Source organism: Phascolarctos cinereus, unplaced genomic scaffold (genome assembly GCF_003287225.1).
Source record: "Phascolarctos cinereus isolate Bilbo 61053 unplaced genomic scaffold, phaCin_HiC Scaffold_2;HRSCAF=192, whole genome shotgun sequence".
In the NCBI taxonomy this organism is placed as follows: domain Eukaryota; kingdom Metazoa; phylum Chordata; class Mammalia; order Diprotodontia; family Phascolarctidae; genus Phascolarctos; species Phascolarctos cinereus.
The window spans coordinates 266,183,596-266,201,844 of record NW_027555625.1 but is presented as its reverse complement, the minus strand read 5'-3'; the positions used below and the strand labels follow the sequence as shown (position 1 = coordinate 266,201,844).

The following is an 18,249-nucleotide window of genomic DNA, read 5'->3' as shown; positions in this document are numbered from 1 at the left end:
TTTTTCTCATCACCAAATGTTCTAACAAGAAATGTTTGTCAGTGGACCTTATGGGCTTTGTTACGCTGGTGAATTAGGAAAATGACAGGCCTAGGACATGGGTAGGGACAAAATACTGATAAATTGCCTCCCTTCTTGCTAAAATTCAAAAGATGGATCCCATCGTCTTTTATAAATAAATCCATTTTTCTTCCCAATACCAAAGCTATTACTTTTAGCTTGTTCTGCCATGAATAAATGATTGGTTGATGCTCTAAACTAAACAGATTTGCCCAACAGTTCCACCAGATTCAAAAACTCCCCCTTTTTCAATATGATGTTAAGTGTTTATTTGAGCTAAGAGTAAATCCTTTAAGTTTTTCAGAGGGTAGCCAAAAAGGAGTCTACACAGGCAGTCCCTTCCTACCCTATGCCTGGGATGCACTTCTTCCTCAGAGCTCAACTCAGCTGCTGCATCCTACTCAAAGCTTGTAATCCCTGTCTAGCTGTGCCAAACATCCCCCCTCCCTCCAAAAAATATTACATTTTGTGAACAAGGCTGTGAAATTTCAAGGAATTGAGGATCCTTTTTTTTTTCCATTTCAATAGACTGTGCCTCTATTGCGAGAAAATTATTTCCCAAACAGCATGAACAGGAAATGTTCTTTTAATCCTGGTTGTCCGCTCTGGCCAAGTACTCAGTCCTGCTCCTGAGTCTTTTGGTGCTTTAAGATTTTGAGCTGCAGTCCCTTTTTCCTGCTGAACAAGACCCTGAGGAAGTCAACACTGACAAATTGGAAATTCATCCTCCTTGTGTTTACACCTGCTCTAGTGTAAGGATTGCTTCTTGGGCCGTGACCTTGCTGAATTTGGTATCAGCTTACCAAGCAGTCCTAGCAAACTAAGGCTAAACATAACGCTACCCAAAATTCTCTTTTCCATTCCATTTTATTTAAGCTAGCATGTGCCTGGAAGGGAAGTCTTGTTGAATTTCCCCTCTAGAGTTATTAGGTAATTAGACTGTCATGATCTCGTCTGTTGTTCTTTAACCTAACCTTTTTCTTCCCCTTCCCCCCCTTCTTCCTATTGATTGCTCTGTTCCACTTTGACAGAGACTGGGAACGTATTGTTAAGATTTTGGTGCACTGCAGCATTTGTTCAGTGCCGACTGTGTGAAAGATGTATTTCCTAAGCTAGGAGACTCTTTGTTGAAAGAGTACATATTAATGATGCTTCATATTATTACCCTATGGGATATACTTCCCTAAAATAATATGCCCTGTCTCCTTTCAAAAATAAATTAGTGTCATGACCCCAGGGAAGATGTACAGTATTCCCAATTATGAAAGGTTTTCTGGCCGTCTTCTTCTATCTACAAGATATTCTCATTGAGAAAATGATCCTGAGTTAATAGGCAGGCTTTGAGGGCTGCTGGCCCCATTCCATGCATATTTGAAAAAAAAAGTTGCCTTATTCTCTCCTGCCAAGCTGTTGAGTTTCAAAAACACAGATTTTGGCAAAATCTATACTGATATTCCAAATGTCTTAGGATAATGCCCAATCCAAGAACTGTGGTTTAGAGTACATGAGTCCAATGTGTCTGTAGTTATGCCTCCTTTGTTTCATTTCCTGTTGAGGAATTCAGTGTTACTGCTCGCCTCCCTCTATATAGAAGCTGCCATATCTCAACTCACATGTCCTGTGCAACTTCAGAAAATCATTAGTCTGTAATACACCAAATGTTCTTTTTCAACAGAGCTGCCCTTTACTGTGCTTTCCCCTGGGGTGTTCTTGGCAGGGTATACTTCTTTAGAAGACCTCACTTGAGTTGATAATAATCCTTGCTGCCACCTGGAATAGTTATCGATCAGTAATGCTAAAGGTTCTCAAAGTTCCCCAGGGTTGTCTTAGCAATAATGATGTGTCTGTGCCATCCCAACTAGACTTGTGCTTGAAAAAGGGTAATGTTTAATGCTCAGACTTGATGCAGAAATGTCTCCTAAATTAATTACCAAATATGAAGGGAAGAGTTGGGGTAGTTTGAGAGTGGAAAAGCAGCTATGTGTGTGTGTCGGATTGATGGCTTTTTGAAATTTTGACTGTAAAGTGCAGTTAGGTAGTTTGGAGGAGTCCTTGAAGGCAATAAATGTCAAAATGACAAGAAAAAAGTTAATTTGGCACACAACAGTAGGCTTATTACAAGGACTGTTTCAGGATTTTGTAATGAGATTCTGACTACTCAAAGGACCAGAGAAGGTCTAAGGAAATAGTGGTGCTGGCAAGTGAGAGCTATTACCTCTGACTTTATTGTGTTGTGACCTGGCTCAGCTGCTTTGAGGCAGCATGTATACCCTAAATTGGATTTGCTGAGCTACATGCCGTCCAAAGAACCCGGACAGGGTGTTTAATCCAGGAGCAAATTTCTGGATGCTTGCAGACAATAAAGAGTACTTTGCTCTTCATTTAAGGTTAAGGTTCAGAAAGAGATTTTTCAGTATTTTCTTCCTAACATTATTTAACAGATCACTGTGGGGTATTTATATAATGGGTACAGGAGAAAAATTATAAATCAGGATACTGTATGTAATTGGTTTTCTTGCTTTGGTGCAATTGTGTAAAATAAAGAATCCATGATGAAATGTACATTTGTAATCGTAGGAGAGCTTTTGAGAAATGACTCCTGCCTCAGTCTCCTGAACTTTCTTCCTTCTCCCTCATATTTTTTTTTCTTTTTGTTTTTAGTTGACCAGGTTTCCTGTCTTCCAAAGCTTTCCAACTGTTCCCATTAATAGTAATGATGGCCTGTTAAAGAAATCTGAGCTAAGTCATAGTAGTATTCATATTGTCATTTTTGAGAAACTCATCCATGATTTGGCTGGCTATATATTGAAAAAGATTTTTTTTCTGTGTAGGGACAGAAAATAATGGCATTTTCACCAGGATTTATTCCCCCATTGCTGTCAGGAGACAACTACAAAAAGATGCAGGACACTAGTCCCAGTGCAGATGACAGTTGGCATGTTACACCATCTTGGTAAAAATGTGGATTTGGAATATGCTTTGTGTTTCTCGTCCCTTCAAATTCCAGATACTGCTGTCATTTTGTTGTCAGCTACTTCCCATTGGAATTATCTATTTCAGCCCCCTTTTGGGGCCTAAAGGTGGTGATTTGCCCAAGGTTACACAACTAATTGGTAACACTTCTGGAGCAAAAAAACAGATCTCGTCATTCCTAATCCATGCCCTTTCTGACTACTACTCTAGTATGCCATTTGTCTCTGACCTTCCCAGCTCTGCAGAACAAACTTCCATGCCACCTACCCTAAAGCCTGTCGATGAGATCATAACCCCCAGCTTCCTTGGGATGGATGGGGAAGGTGGACTATAAGTGTGCCTCAACATGATCCTGAAAAGGATATGTGAATCACATTTTTTATAAATTGAATCACTTTGCTCTTGAGGCACTTATCTCTATCTCTGATTGATTTTTCAATTAGCAGGGTCTTCTAACACTGTTACTCTTCCTTCCACAGACTCTTCCATGCAGCTGTGTTGAATTCTTTTGTAAAGTGACAAAAATAGCCTCAGCCTTCACCCTTCCACTTTATCGTTTTGTACATGTAAGTGGGTGTTAGGATTTCCCAACACAAGTAAACCTGCACATTGTGAATGGTAGTCTGCAAAAGGTTCTTGGATGCTGCTGTGGCCAGCTGTTGCATGTCCTTTGGGGTGGGTCATAATGCTCATTTTCCTATAAGGGATGCCCTGCCCTCATTTATACTGTTTATTTTCAGGATAGCTGGAAAGTATTCCTTGCTCCACACATTTCTATAACCTAATTAACTTTTATTTTTAAATCCAGTTAGCTATATTTGTCAATCTGTGATTACTTTTCCCCATGTCTCATGTTCTCCATTCATTGCCCAGCACCTTTCATAGTCACTAATCTGAAGGGTTATTTAAATCCAAATAGAGTTGTCTAAGAAGCTGGATACAGACTAAGTCACCCAGCTGCTTTTTCTACAACAGCTGTTGTCAGAAACTTGGACTTCTCAGGGCTGGAACTTAAGCTCCAGTCTCCTGAGTTAAGCCTAGCACTTTCCCCACCATAACATGCTATGTTAGAGGTCCTTTATTAGGCACTAAGGATGCTACAGAAATGAACAAGCCATGGTTTCTGCCCCCTCAGCCAGCTTTAATAGGTCGTCATCCAAATGTAGATTTTGTAAAAGCAAAGTAACCGCACAGTGTGCTCAGTGGCTTCTAAATTTCCCTCGTTGAAATTTGATAAGGTAGCATTTATAAAAGTTCCTCTTCCACAGAATGATAACTTAGATACCACCAAACAGAAAACTTAAAGATTGCACTACTAGAGAAATGGAGGCAACCATCACAAAAAAACCCAACCATGACCTTCCAATAAGATGCTGTCTTACATCTGGACCCATATCAGAAATTATGTTTAATTTAAATGTGACGTTCAGCCTATTTCTTCTTATTAGAAGAGAACAGTTAGTTATCATCACAACCTTCCAACATCTGAGGACCCTCATTAATTTGTCCTTGGGCCTTCCACTGGCTGAGTTATCATTGAATTGTCTTTGTAAGTATCTTGCCCTTCAACTTAGAATGGATCCTTTTTGCAAATTGATAGTTACTCATTTCCTCAGGCCACATAAAAATTGATGCCCATTGAAGGCTAAAAAAAAATGTTCTGATAAATTTTATATGACTATCTAGGACTTTCTTGGGGGGAATACATGATGGTAAGGTGTTAATGCTTCCTGTAAAACCTCATTAATTCAGAATTTCTGAGAATTCAACTTGGACTAGGATAAAGTTGACTTTTTCACCACCTAAGGAAGAAAGGATTCACTCAGCAGATTAAGACCAGGAACAAGGGACAGTGTAGCACAGGAGAAAACTGAATTTGGAGTCAGAAGAACAAAGTTCAAGTCTTAGCTTTGCTGCTTAATATAAATGAATGAAAAGCATTTTCTAAGCCCTTACTATGTGCCAGGAACCTTGCTGAGTGTTGGGGAACAAATCCAAGTGAGCAGGACATTGAGAAGGTAGGCAGCAGGCAGCAGTGGGGTTTAAATAAGGCTGGGAAGGAGAGGCCTGGTTCTGGACAAGAGAAGACAAAAGCTCACCTGTAAGAGCCCAGGATCTCAACGCTGGGAGGTTGTAGGAAGATGAGGAGGGCCATAGTTAGGGTGGCATGGGAAAAGGGAAAGGAAGAGGGAATAGGAAAAAAACCCCAAACATATAGCACCTGCCAATGTGCTGGGCACAGTGTAGGGTAAGTGCTTTTATTATCTCTATTTTACAGATGAGGAAACTGAAGCAAACAGAAGTTAAATGACTTGCCTCGGGTCTCACAGCTAGTAAATGTAGTCTGAGGCCTGATTGAACTCAGGTCTTCCTAATTCCCAGCCCAGTGCTTGTATCCACCAAGACTTGGAGATGACCAGCAGTGATATGGAGACCAGATTCCTGGAAAGGTAACACTACCTGTATGACCTCAGAGGAGTCACTTAACCTCTCTAGGGCCTCAGTTTCCTCATCTGTAAAATGGAGGTGGGGGAGGGTGAATGACCTTTAAGGTCTTTTCCAGCTCTAGTTTTCTCACCCTAAGATTTTAGGGGGCTCCCTAACCATTTAAAAGCAGGGATTACAAAGCTTTTAGTACATGCATTGGATTATGTACATGTGAATGCAGATAAGTCTTATCAGCTCATTAAGGTCCACCTTTCTGGATCTCTTGTTTAGCAATTCAGATTTATAGACTTGAAATTCTTTTAAAAGTTTGAAACTGAGGGCAGCTAGGTGATACAGTGGATAGAGCACTTCTGGGGCTACATCCCAAAGAGATCATACAACTGCCTTGCAAAAAAAAAAAAAGTATACAACATTCTCTTGGTTCTGTTCATTTCATTATTTGTTATTTCATGCAAGTCTTTTCTGTTTTTTCTAAAATCAACCAGCTCATCATTTCTTATAGCACAATAGCATTCCATCACTATCATGTACCACAACTTGTTTAGCCACTCCCCAATTGATGAACATGCCTTCAATTTCCAGTTCTTTGCCACCACAAAAAAACTGCTATAGATATATACAGGTTCTTTTCCTTTTCCCCTGATCTTGGGAAACTGACCTAATAGTAGGTATACATAGTTTTATAACTCTTTGGTATAATTCCAGATTGCTCTCCAAAATCATTACATCAGTTCACAATTCCACCAACAGTGTATTAATGTCCCACATTTTTTCCTTTTCAGAGCACTTTTCCATCTATTACTCATCTCATTCTATCCTGACACAGATCTGTCAGATAGGGAAGTCATGGATTATTATCACTACTTTACAGATGATTAACTTTCTGTTTTACACATAAAAGAACCTGAAGCCCAGAGGAGTTCAGGGGCCAAACTGATGCAGTTAATTAGTGGTAAGGCTGGGACCAGAACCTAGAACTCTTGATTCTCCAGGTCATGGTTCTTTCTACTATTAGAAGGTACCTCCTCAGAAAGAAACCTGTTATATAATATGGCTCATTGTGTGGATTTAGTAGAAAGAATGCTGGACCTAGAATAAGGAGACCTGGGTGTGAATCCTGGCACTGACATTTATTAGCTGTGTGACTTTGGAAAGATCACTTCGAATTTCTGAGCTTCAGTTGCCTCACTTGTAAAATTGGGATAATATTTTAGCTGCTTTGCAGAGAGCACCACTCTACCACAATCCTACCAGCCACCCAGCTTCACAATGCTGGAAGCATCCTTGACTTTTCCCTCTCCCTGGATGCCTCCCCCTTCACATCCAATCGATTGCCAATCCTTGTTTAATCTTCCTCTCCAGTCCCTCTTGCAAGGGTCATTTTCTTTTTACCCACAGGACTGTCACCTCAGTTCAGCTCATCATCTCCTGTGGACCATTGCAGTAAAACCCTAATTCACCTTTGCCTCTTTTCAGTCAATCATCCACACAGCTACCACAATGATGTTCCTAAAGCACAGATCTGACCATGTCATCCCTACACAAAATGCTTTAGTGGATCTCTGTTGCCTCTGAGTCAAAATACAAATTCCTCTGGCATTTAAAGTCCTTCATAGACTGACTCAAACCTACATTTATAGTCTGATTACACATTTCTCCCCGTCCATGAACTTGTATCCCAATCAAATTGGCTTATTGGCTGTTCCCTCTACCTGATATCTCATGTCCTGCCTTTATGCTTTTGTCCATTCTGTTCCTCATGCTCATAATAGTCTCCTTTCCCATTACCACCTTTTAAAGCCTCATTCACCTTGACCTCTCTGCAGCCTTTCACACTGTCCCTCACCCTCTTCTTGAGACTCAACACTCTTCTGCTTCCCTTACCTCTCTGACCATTCCTTCTCTGTCTCTTTTGCTGGCTCCTAATCCAGGTGAAGCCCACTACGGGCGTCCCTTACAGGTCTTTCCTGGGTCATCTTCTCCCTCTATACTACTTTGCTTGGTGAGTTCATCAGGTCCTTTGGCTTTCATTAATTATCATCTACGCTAATGACTCGCATAGCTACTATCCAGCCCTAATCTCTGCTGACCTCCAGTCTTGCATCTTCAGTTGCCTTTCAGACATTTCAAACTAGATGTCCAGCAAACATATTAAACTTCAGCATGTCCCAAACTGAACTCGTTATCTTTCCCCCTAAACCCTCGTCCCTTTCCAAACTTCCCTGTTACTGTTGAGGATGATCCTCCTGGTCCTCCAGGCTTGCAACTTAGGTGTCATCCTCAGCTTCTCACCATCTCCCACCCCTCATATCCAGTCTTTTGTCAGCATTTGCAACATCTCTCAAGTACACTTCCTTCTCTCCTCTGATATTGCCACCATACTGGTACAGACCTTTATCACATCATGCCTGGATTACTGTAGTCACCTGCTGGTTGGTCTGCCTGCCAGGTCTCTCCCCACTGCAGTCCATCCTCTATTCAGCTGACTGATTTTCCTAAAGTGCAGGTCTAATAGTGTCACTCCCCTACTCAATAAACTTGAATGGCTCCTGTTCACCCCCAGGATCAAATACAAAATACTTGGGCATTCAGAGTCTTTCATAACCTAGCCTCCCCTCCCCTCCCCCATCTTCCTAGTCTTCTTACACCTTATACCCTGCTGTGCATACTCTTCAGTCCAATGACACTGGTGTCCTTGCTGTTCCACAAACAAGATACTTCATATCTTGGTTCTGGGTATCCTCCGTGCTTAGCACGCTCTCCCTCCTCATCTCTGCCTCCTGCCTTCCCTGGCTTCCTTCAAGTTCCAGCTAAAATCACACCTTCTATATAGGAAGCCTTTCTCAACTCTTCTTCATTCTATTGCCTTCCTTCTATTAATTATTTCCTCCTTATATAGTTTGTTTGCATATACTTGCATATTGTCTCCCTCATTACAGTGTAAGGTCTTTGAGAGCAGGAATTGTCCCCTTGCCTCTTTTTGTATCCCCGGCACTTAGCCTGGCACATAGTAGGCAGTTAATAAATGATTAACTTAGGGGCAGCTAGGTGGTGCAGTGCATAGAGCACCGGCCATGGAGTCAGGAGGACCTGAGTTCAAATCCAGCCTCACACACTTGACACTTCCTAACTGTGTTACCCTGGGCAAGTCACTTAATCCCATTGCCTAGCCAAAAAAAAAAAAAAGAGAGAGAGAGAGAGGTTAATTTGTGTCTCCAGTGCTTAGTACAGCACCTGGCACACAGTAGGCAATAATGCTTATTGACTGACTGATTAGAATCTCCAGCTCACCCCAAGGCTCAGTTCAAATGGCATTTCCTTCCTTTATTCCCCCAGTTGTATATGTTTTGAATTCACTTCTCTGTGTATGTATTGTTTCCCCCCAGTAGTGTGGGGGCTCCTTGAGTGTTACTGTTCCCTTTTTGTCTTTGTATCCACAGTGTCTGGTACATAGTAGGTCTTGGTAAATGCAGGGTGAATCAACATTATTCAGTGAGTGAGTGTGGGTAACAGGATTCCAGTATAGGTCACCTGACTCCAGATCCAGGGTTCTTTTCACTAGGGACACGTCCCTTCTTCCTCCAAATTATCTTCACGTCGTAAACCCTAATATGACCAGGTTAGTGCTGTTTCTCTTTAAAGGCTAACCCATCCTCAAAAGAAGGGTCTAACACCCCCTTCACTCAAAGTTATTGGCATTACCAACCTCAGTATTTTATGAATGAGGAAGTTACTTTCCTGAGGTTATGCAGCCCACAGGTGGTAGAACATGCTCCAGAACTCTTTAGACTTCTGACCTCAGGTTCTTCACACTGCAACTCTGCCTTGGGGGATACTTGGTGAGAAACTGCCCAGAGTTTGAACAGAAGAGTTAGGGGTGGAGGGGAAGGTGAAAAACTCATATTTGCCCACAATATGAATTAAGATTCAAAAGCCCCTCCCCCCTCCCTTTGCATCTCAGACTTTGACTTTCTTTTGCTGGGATTGCCTCTTTTTCCCCCGTGTAAAATTCATTACAGGGCAGCCACATTGATTTTTAATAATGTTTTGCCTCCATATAACAAGTCTCCAAAGGCTGTTTCCCATACTGTTCTAAACATTAAGAATCCGGCAGCCTCTTGCTTTTTCTGCTCCTGTCAAGGAAGCCAGCAGTGGTTGGCCACAGCTTATATCAGGGGTGGGGAACCTGTGGCCTTGAGGCCACATGTGGCCCTCTGGGTCCTCAAGTGTGGCCCTTTGACTGAATCCAAACCTCACAGAACAAATCCACTTAATAAAAGGATTTGTTCTGTAAAACTTGGACTCGGTCAAAAGGCCATGCCCGAGGACCTAGAAGGTCACATGTGGCTTCAAGGCCACAGGTTCCCCACCCCCTTGGCCTTACAAACATGGTATTAACAAGAAGCCTCTATTGACCACTCCAGGAGTAATATCAGCACCTCAGGATGGGGGGATGGTGGAAGAGATGTGCATATGAATGGGCCAGTTGTGAGCAAAACTAGGTCTGTTCCCTGTCCCTATACCTTGAAGAAGCAATAAAAAAAATTGTTACTGCCTTCTAAGAATGACGACATCGTAAGTCAAGAGAATAAGAGTGCTAGGGATACACCTATTAAAAAAAAAAAGACAGTCCCTGCCCTTATGGAGGTTTGGGGTTCATGGCCTCACCCTCTAATCAGGGAGGCAGAAAGTGGTAGAGTACCAGGGCTGCTAAAATTTTTCAGGATGATGAGGTTATCATGCCATGAGTTTCCTGGGACAGGGAAGTCCCGAAGTAGTGGCCCCACTGCTGGTGGGCAAATGAGAAGACATTAGCCCTGGAACCTTTGAAGCAGCTGACTCTTAGGTAATGGAAGTGGGGCAGCTAGGTGGCGCAGTGGATAGAGCACTGGTCCTGGAGTCAGGAGGACCTGAGTTCAAATCCGGCCTCAGACACATAATGCTTCCTAGCTGTGTGACTCTGGGCAAGTCACTTAATCCCAATTGCCTCACTAAATAAAAATAAAAATAAAAAAAGGTAGGTAATGGAAGTGTCTCTCCTTTACAAATGAGGAAACTGAGGTTTGAAACACATAATTTATCCAGGGATAGAGTAAATGTTAGAGCTAAGATTTGAATCTAACCTTCATTCCCAATTCTGATCTTTCTATTATATGGTGCTGTTTTCCACAATGTCCTGTCTTCCTAGTTTTTTCGCCCAGCAGACAGTTTGTGATATTTTGTGAGGTTAATTTGTCTAATGCTGGCAAAGGGAACAGCAGTTCACAGAGAATAATTTTCAGAAGCAGAGGGACCCTAGAGCTGGCTATGATGGAGGCTGTAGAGAGGATTCAGAGAAAGAAAAGGATTAGACCCAAAGGTCTGGGGAAGTGGGCTCATGAGAATCTTCCCAAATCTAAGGATTATGTAAAGATAGCAAAAATCTAGGAAGGCATTTCAAGTGGAAGACAATACAGTGACTGCAAAGTCTCAAATATGCTGTTACAGGAAAAAGACCTTACCTTTCCTCTTCCCCCCAAACTGGACAGTTTCCAAAGAGTCAGCTAGGTGCCTCAGTAGATAGAGCGCTGGACCTGGAGTCAAAAGATCTGAGTTCACATGTGACCTCAGATTCTTACTGGCTGTAAGATCCTGGGCAAGTCACTTAACCTCTCTCTGCCTCAATTTCCTCAACTGTAAAATGGGGATAATAATGATAACACCTACCTCTCAGGGTTGTTGTATCAAATGAGATATTTGTTATGTGCCTAGCACAGTGCCAGGTATAAGGTAGGTACTTTATAAATGTTTGTTTTCTTTCTACCAAAGATGGCAAAATAGGTAATCCCCCATCATCTGACCCTTAATATGTAGGGTTTTCCAAGCCCTTTAGAACATCCATTATGTAACTTAGGGATGTAATCTTTGCCCTGCTGTGTAATAGAAAGAGCACTGGATTTGAATTCAGAGGAACAGGGTTTCATGACATCTCAGAGTTGGAAAGGACTCCAGAAGCCATCTAATGCAACCTGTGCCTGTACAGGGATCTTCTGTACAACATTTCCAGAGAAGTGATCGGTCCAGCTTTTTTAACTGAAGACCTAGCGGCTTGAATACCAATTCTATTATTCTGTGACCTTGGAGCCTCAGTTTCTTTATCTATAAAATTAAAATGGATTATTATGTTACCTCTAGGGTTATTTTTGGCTTCAAAACTTACTATCCTTTGATTGACAAATTGGGAACAATACAAAATAATATAGTAACAGCCTCCCCTAACTTTCACTCAGACTCACAAGTTGAGTTTCAAAGGGTGGCTGCTACCCTGGTTCTGACCATTGCAATCATGAATGTACTGCTTCCCATTAACAGCCAGTAGACTCATTTAGCTCTAAGAAAAGGTATTTATTCAAATGCCATAGCAGGAACAAGTTATAAAATATTCCCTGGCTCCCCATGAGATTGGGGGTATATTCTTCCACAAAGAAACAGCATCTAAGTGAAGAGTAGGCTTAACCTTAAGAGTGCAATGGTAGCAGGGCACATGCGTAGGGCCCCTATAGCAAAGGCAGCTCAATGCCTGGTCTCGTGGGGCCTGAAAGTCCTCCCTCTCTTGATACAGAGTTCACACACAGCTCAGTGTCTCTACCATACAGGTTGCTCAGCTGTGTTCACAGGAGCTCCTCTCCATAGCCCTACTGTCACACCTTGGAACTGTTGCCTCTCTTAAGTGTTGGTCTCTCTATATCTGTCTATCTGTAGCATATTTCCTGGCTCTCTGATTGACTCATTATCTCCTACTGGTCCAGTAACTGCCATGAGATGGCATTTTGGCATCGGGAGGGGTGGTTGGGAGAAGAGAAAATCCCCTCCCTGCTTTACTGCCTTCTGGTAGAGGCCCAGGGGTTTCTTCTTGGTCAGTCTCCAGCTCTTGTACTCAGGCTCATTGAGGGCCTACTCATTTAAAATCTGCTTGCTCAGCCAATCAATCTATTCCCTTCCCGAGCCAATCAGAGAAGTCAGTTTAACACTTCATTAATGCCTTATGATTACATTCTGAGCCTTCTGGGACTACATCAATTGAATTGGAGGGAGGGAAGAGACTATCTCCTCCCTTAATTCTGTGTTATTTTTAAGCTATTCACTTTCTGAATGAGGGAGTTATTCATAAAATGTGAGAGCTGGCAGGGCCATTATCCATTTGCCCCTTATTTTACAGAACGGAAAGTTCTCCAATGGAGAGGAGAACTAGATGATACCACATGGCCTATTAGAAAGAGAATTTAACTAAGAGCCAAAAGACTGATGTTCTAACCCCAGCTCTGCTATCACTCCCTCTGTGACCCATAAGCAAGTTCCTTCTACTCCCTGGGCCTTAGTTTCCTTCTCTATAAAATGAGGGAGCTAGTTTTTTTTTTTTTGGCTAGGCAATGGGGTTAAATGACTTGCCCAGGGTCACACAGCTAGTAAGTGTTATATATCTGAGGTCAGATTTGAACTCAGGTCCTCCTGAATCCAGGGCTGATGCTTTATCCACTACACCACCTAGTTGCCCCTATGAGGGAAGCTAGTTCTGATGATCTCTAAGCATCCTTCCACCTCTGACAGTCTGTTTTACTGCAGAGCCAAAACTGAGAATAATCCTAGGTAACCCCTTTTTGATCTATGGAAGGATCAGATCATTTATAATTTTGTTGTTGTTTAGTCATTTCAGTTGTGTCTGACTCTTCATGACCCTATTTGGGGTTTTCTTGGCAGAGATACTGGAGTGGTTTGCCATTTCCTCCTCCAGGTCATTTGACAGATGAAAAAACTGAGGGAAACAGAGTTAAGTGATTTGCCCAGGGTCACACAGCTAGTAAGTGTTTGAGGCTGGATTTGAATACAGTAAGATGAGTCTTTTTGACTTCAGGTAGGGCATTCTACCTACTGCTGCCCCTAGATAATTTATAAACTGCCCGTAATTTGGAATCGTCATTCAGTGACAACCCCAAACAAATTGAACATAAAAAACATGTGGCTCGATGGGGAATCTGAGGATGCTGAAGTTGAACACTTTGCCTGGTTTCAAACCTTTCTAACACAGCTACCTGGTAAGCCAGTTCTCTGTTGTAATGAAGACATCCATTGGAATTCCTGAGTCCCTGGGCAGGGGACAGGGAGTGCTGAGGGGTAGGGCTGCTGCAAAGACGGATCAGGAGACTTTGCAAAATGGAATCCTCCCTCATGGGCTCCCTTCCCTTTCCCCGACTCACACAATGCTTCCAGCCACAGGAGCTCTATAGCTCACCATCTGCACAGCACTTCTAACCCTGCTGCTTTCTATATTTAGCCTGAATATGGGCAGGGTTTTTTTTTTCCCCCCCCTCTTCTCTGTATATTCCACTTGACTGTGAGAGATCTCAGGCAGAACTGCTGGTGTGGCTTATTTAAAAGCCAAGTGCTTTCCTCTTTGGGAGGAAGATGTCCCCTTCCTCTGGAAAGCCCTCTTTGCTTTCTTCCCTTTCGTTTCGGCAGGGGTATTAATTAATTTGCTACAGCATTTCCTTGGTTCCTGATTCACCTGTTCAGCACTTGGCCTCACCTCAGGAAGCTAGTGAGAGGTGGAATCAGTCAATGAACTCTGTTTTTTCCCATAGCAAAACATTTTGTAATATTAGCTTCATTTTGCAGTTTGGGACAGTGCCACCCCCCCAAAAAGGTTAAAATTAGTTAGGTTAAAGGCTAAATTTTTTAAAAGGTTATCAAGGTCTCATAGCAAGTGACTAAGTGTGGCTTAGACCTCTCTGCTCTTGAAATTCTTATTGGCCACCTACTTTTTCCCCTGCATGCCAGGCTGACTTTTCTTCCTTCAGCTGAATTTGGGGGAATTAAAATGATAGCTGGGATTGGGAGGTGGGAAGAGGGAAACCTGGGCATTTGGAGGGTTTTCAAGAAAGCTGTACTTCTTTGGGAAGTGGATCAACTTAGGGAAAGCCTTTCTGGCTTGTAGCCGGGATCCTTTAATCTGTATTACCGGACCATCTGCTTGGAAAATGTTGAGCCCCAGCTCCTGAGCAAGATCGAACCTGGCCCCTGTTGCCAATTTCCACAGATCAGAAGGACATCTGGGGCCCAGGGCTCTGCCAGGGGCAGGCTCTGGCTGAGGATGTTGTACGCACAAGGATACAAGTACAAGTGTTTGGAATCCCTGGCTCCCATCAAGGCTCAACACAAAGGTCACCTCCTTCAAGAGGCATTTCTCAATTCCCCAAATTATTAATGCTCCCCAACATCCCTACCCTGAAAATAATTTTGCCTTGATTTTGTATATCTCTTCCTTAATGGGGTTTTGACTGATTTATCCAGCTGCCAGTGATCTATCTCTCCAATCATTCCTCCCATCCAAATTATTATGTATATAATTTAAATGTGTATTCCCAGGATCTAAACTGTGCCTGGCACATATTAGGGGCTTAATAAAGGCTTATTGATTGTTTGATTAATTCAATATTATACCAAAATAAGGATCAATTATCATCTCTAGATGTCTCTGAAATCTGTATATCCAGCCCTAGCCTGTTTCCTGAGTTCTATTCCTGTATCGTCAACTGCCTGTTAGACATTTTGAACTGGGTGTCCCATAAGCATCTCAAAATCAACATGTCCAATTAATTATCTTTTACCCCAGACTCACCCCTTTTTGAACTCCCCTTTTACTGTGGAAGATACCATCATCCTTCCAGTCACCCAGGTTTGAAACCTTACTGTCATCCTTAACTATCCACTCTTCCACTGCATATCTAATCAGTTGCGAAATATTGCCATATCTACCTCTCCACCAGCTCTCACATACATCCCTTTCTGTTGGCTCATACAACCACCACCTTAGTTCAGGACTCCATCACCTCCCTCCTGGACTAATGCAATAGCTTCCAAATTGGTCTTCTTATTCTGAGTGCCTCCACTCCAATTCATCTGCCACACAGCTATCAAAGTGATCTGATCATATCTCACCTATCCCCATACCTTCCTTCATAATAAATTCCTTATTATCTGTAGGATCAAAGATAAACTTTTCCATTTGGTATTGAAAGCTCTTTATAGGATGTCTTGCTGGTATGAATCAAAATGAGAAAACCATTAGACTTTTGGCTCAGCCCTGGTAGAAATGGATGCGATTCCACCTGTGATTTCATTGCTACAGGAAACTCCCAGATGGCTAAACCCCCTCTACTAGTTCAGGTCAGTGCCTTCTCTGCCACCTTTATAGTCTTAGAGAGTTTCCTAGAGCACCAAGAAGTAACTTGCCTAGTGTCCCACAGCCAGGTGAGACTAGACTTAACCTCAGCTCTTCTTTCTTGATCTGAAGCCTGCTGTCTATCTACTGCATCACACAATCCTGTTTCTGGTGGTGGTGTTTTTTTTTAAGTGCCAGAGCTATTGCCTCTGAAATAAAAGTTCCTTTTGTGCATAGTCAAGGCTGTGATATTTACTTAAGCAAGGGTTTGGACAAAATATTTTCTTCCAGTTCTAAGATCTCTGATTTACCTGTTTAAGAGCAAGTTAAGAGCAAATAAGGCTATATTAATTTCCACAACAAGAGAAGTGATGAACCTGCTGCCCTCTGCCTTGGACTCACATCATCTCAGCTATTGTGTTCGATTCTGGGAGCCATACTTTGAGAAGGATATTGATAAAGTTGAGTAGTACCTGAACAGATAAAGAATTTGGAAACCATACCTAGCTTAGGTGTGGACCAGAGAGTGGTTATCAAGTATCTAAAGACTTGATAGGAAATCCTGCCACCCCTCAGGCTGGTGTCTCTTCATAAGGAGTAGGAATGAAGCTCTTTTACTGCTAGAACTTCTGGTTTTTCCCTTAGCATAGACCAGCACCTAGAAAGTACCTGATGGCCTTTCCCCCAAGATGGCGCCAAAGGTGAAGAAGGAAGCAGTTGTCCCCCACAAGACAGAAGCTAAGTCCGAGGCCTTGAAGGCCAAGAAGGAAGTGTTGAAGGGTGTTCACAGCCACAAAAAGAAGAAGATCCGAATGTCTCCCACATTCTGGCAACCCAAGACACTAAGACTTCGACAGCAGCCCAAATACCCACGGAAAAGTGCCCCTTGGAGAAACAAGCTTGACCACTATGCCATCATTAAGTTTCACTTGACCACTGAGTCCTCTATGAAGAAGATTGAGGACAACAACGTGCTGGTCTTCATTGTGGACGTCAAGGCCAACAAGCATCAGATCAAGCAGGTGGTCAAGAAGCTCTACGATATTGATGTGGCCAAGGTCAACACACTGATCTGGCCTGATGGAGAGAAGAAGGCTTGTACCTGACTTGCTCCAGACCATGATGCTTTAGATGTTGCCAACAAAATTGGAATCATCTAAACTGTGTCCGGCTGTCCCACTCCACCTACAATAAAAAGTTTTCCAGCATAAAAAAGTACCTGATGAATATTTGTTTAATTAATTAATTAAATTGAATGTCATACAGTTTTTACACATTAATGACTAGGTTTCCTAGTCTGTGAATGATGATGACACTAAGGTGAGGGATTCTTGATCCAGGGTAACTTAAAGGGATGAAAGTGAATTGTGATTCTCAAGGTATGGTCCAAAGTTTATTGGGAATACTCAAGGTCCTTTCAATAGGTCTATGAGGTCATAACTCTTTTCATAATACTAAGATATTTGATTTCTTATATGGTTAATATTGATAGAGATAATCCTCATAAACAAAAGGTCTTGGTGGGGGGATTCCTCAATAATTTTTAAAAGTGTAAAGGGATCGATCTCAAGACCAAAAAGTTTGAGGATTATTGGCATGGGGGTTGGAAAAGATGATACCTAACTTCAGTTGTAATAGTGGTTGCTAATATTTTGTTTGTTGTTGTTTAATCATTTCAGTCATGTCTGACTCTTTGTGATCCCATTTGGGGTTTTCTCGGCAAAAAATACTGGAATGGTTTGTCATTTCCTTCTCCAACTCATTTTATAGATGAGGAAATTGAGGTAAACAGGGTTAAATGACTTGCTGAGCCAAAAGTCTAATGGTTTTCTCATTTTGGTTCATACCAGCAAGCGATCCTATAAAGAGCTTAAATACCAAATGGAGAAATTTATCTTTGATCCTATAGAAAATAAGGAGTTTATTATGAAGGAAGGTATGGGGATAGGTGAGATATGATCAGATCACTTTGATAGCTGTGTGGCAGGGTCACACAGCTAGTAAGTGTCTGAGGCTAGATTTGAACTCAGGAAGGTGAATCTTCCTGACTTCAGGCCCAGCACTCTATGCACTATGGTGCCATCTCGCTGCTGAAATATTACATTTTAGAGAGCTGATGTGTGGGAGGTAGATATCTCCCAATTGCATGGCCCCAATGGTCAAAACAGGGATCAATGGTTTTAAGATCTAAGGATGCAGATTTCATTTCAATGTAAGGTAGAGAGCTTCCTCACATTCACATTCAGAGCTATTCAAAGATAAAACAAGCTGCCTCCTCAGGGAATGAGCTCCCTATCACCAGAAGGGTGGGAACATATACTATGCTGTGTAGGGAATTTGTAGAGGGGATTCTTATGTCATGTGGAAAGTTAGATTACACAATTTTTAGGATTCCTTCCAACTTTAATATTTTATGGTTCTTAAAGAAAAATCAAATGAAGACACATTTAAAAGCAGTCGTTGTGGACATTTATTTTGTTTGATTATGCATATTTGTTATAAAAGTTTTGTTTTTCTTTTTGTCCAGTTTGGGGGGGGTGGGGTGGGGGTGGAAGCAAGTACGGAGAGTT

General features: G+C 42.1%; 1 pseudogene across 1 annotated transcript; it reads left to right on the top strand.

Moving 5' to 3' along the window:
* The first annotated feature begins 70 nt into the window (after positions 1-70).
* Positions 71-18,161, top strand: LOC110198899 (large ribosomal subunit protein uL23 pseudogene; annotated as a pseudogene). The gene is made up of 4 exons (XR_013484726.1): positions 71-3,013; positions 3,513-3,599; positions 5,312-5,483; positions 16,325-18,161. The product of XR_013484726.1 is annotated as a large ribosomal subunit protein uL23 pseudogene (transcript).
* Positions 18,162-18,249: the final 88 nt, after the last annotated feature.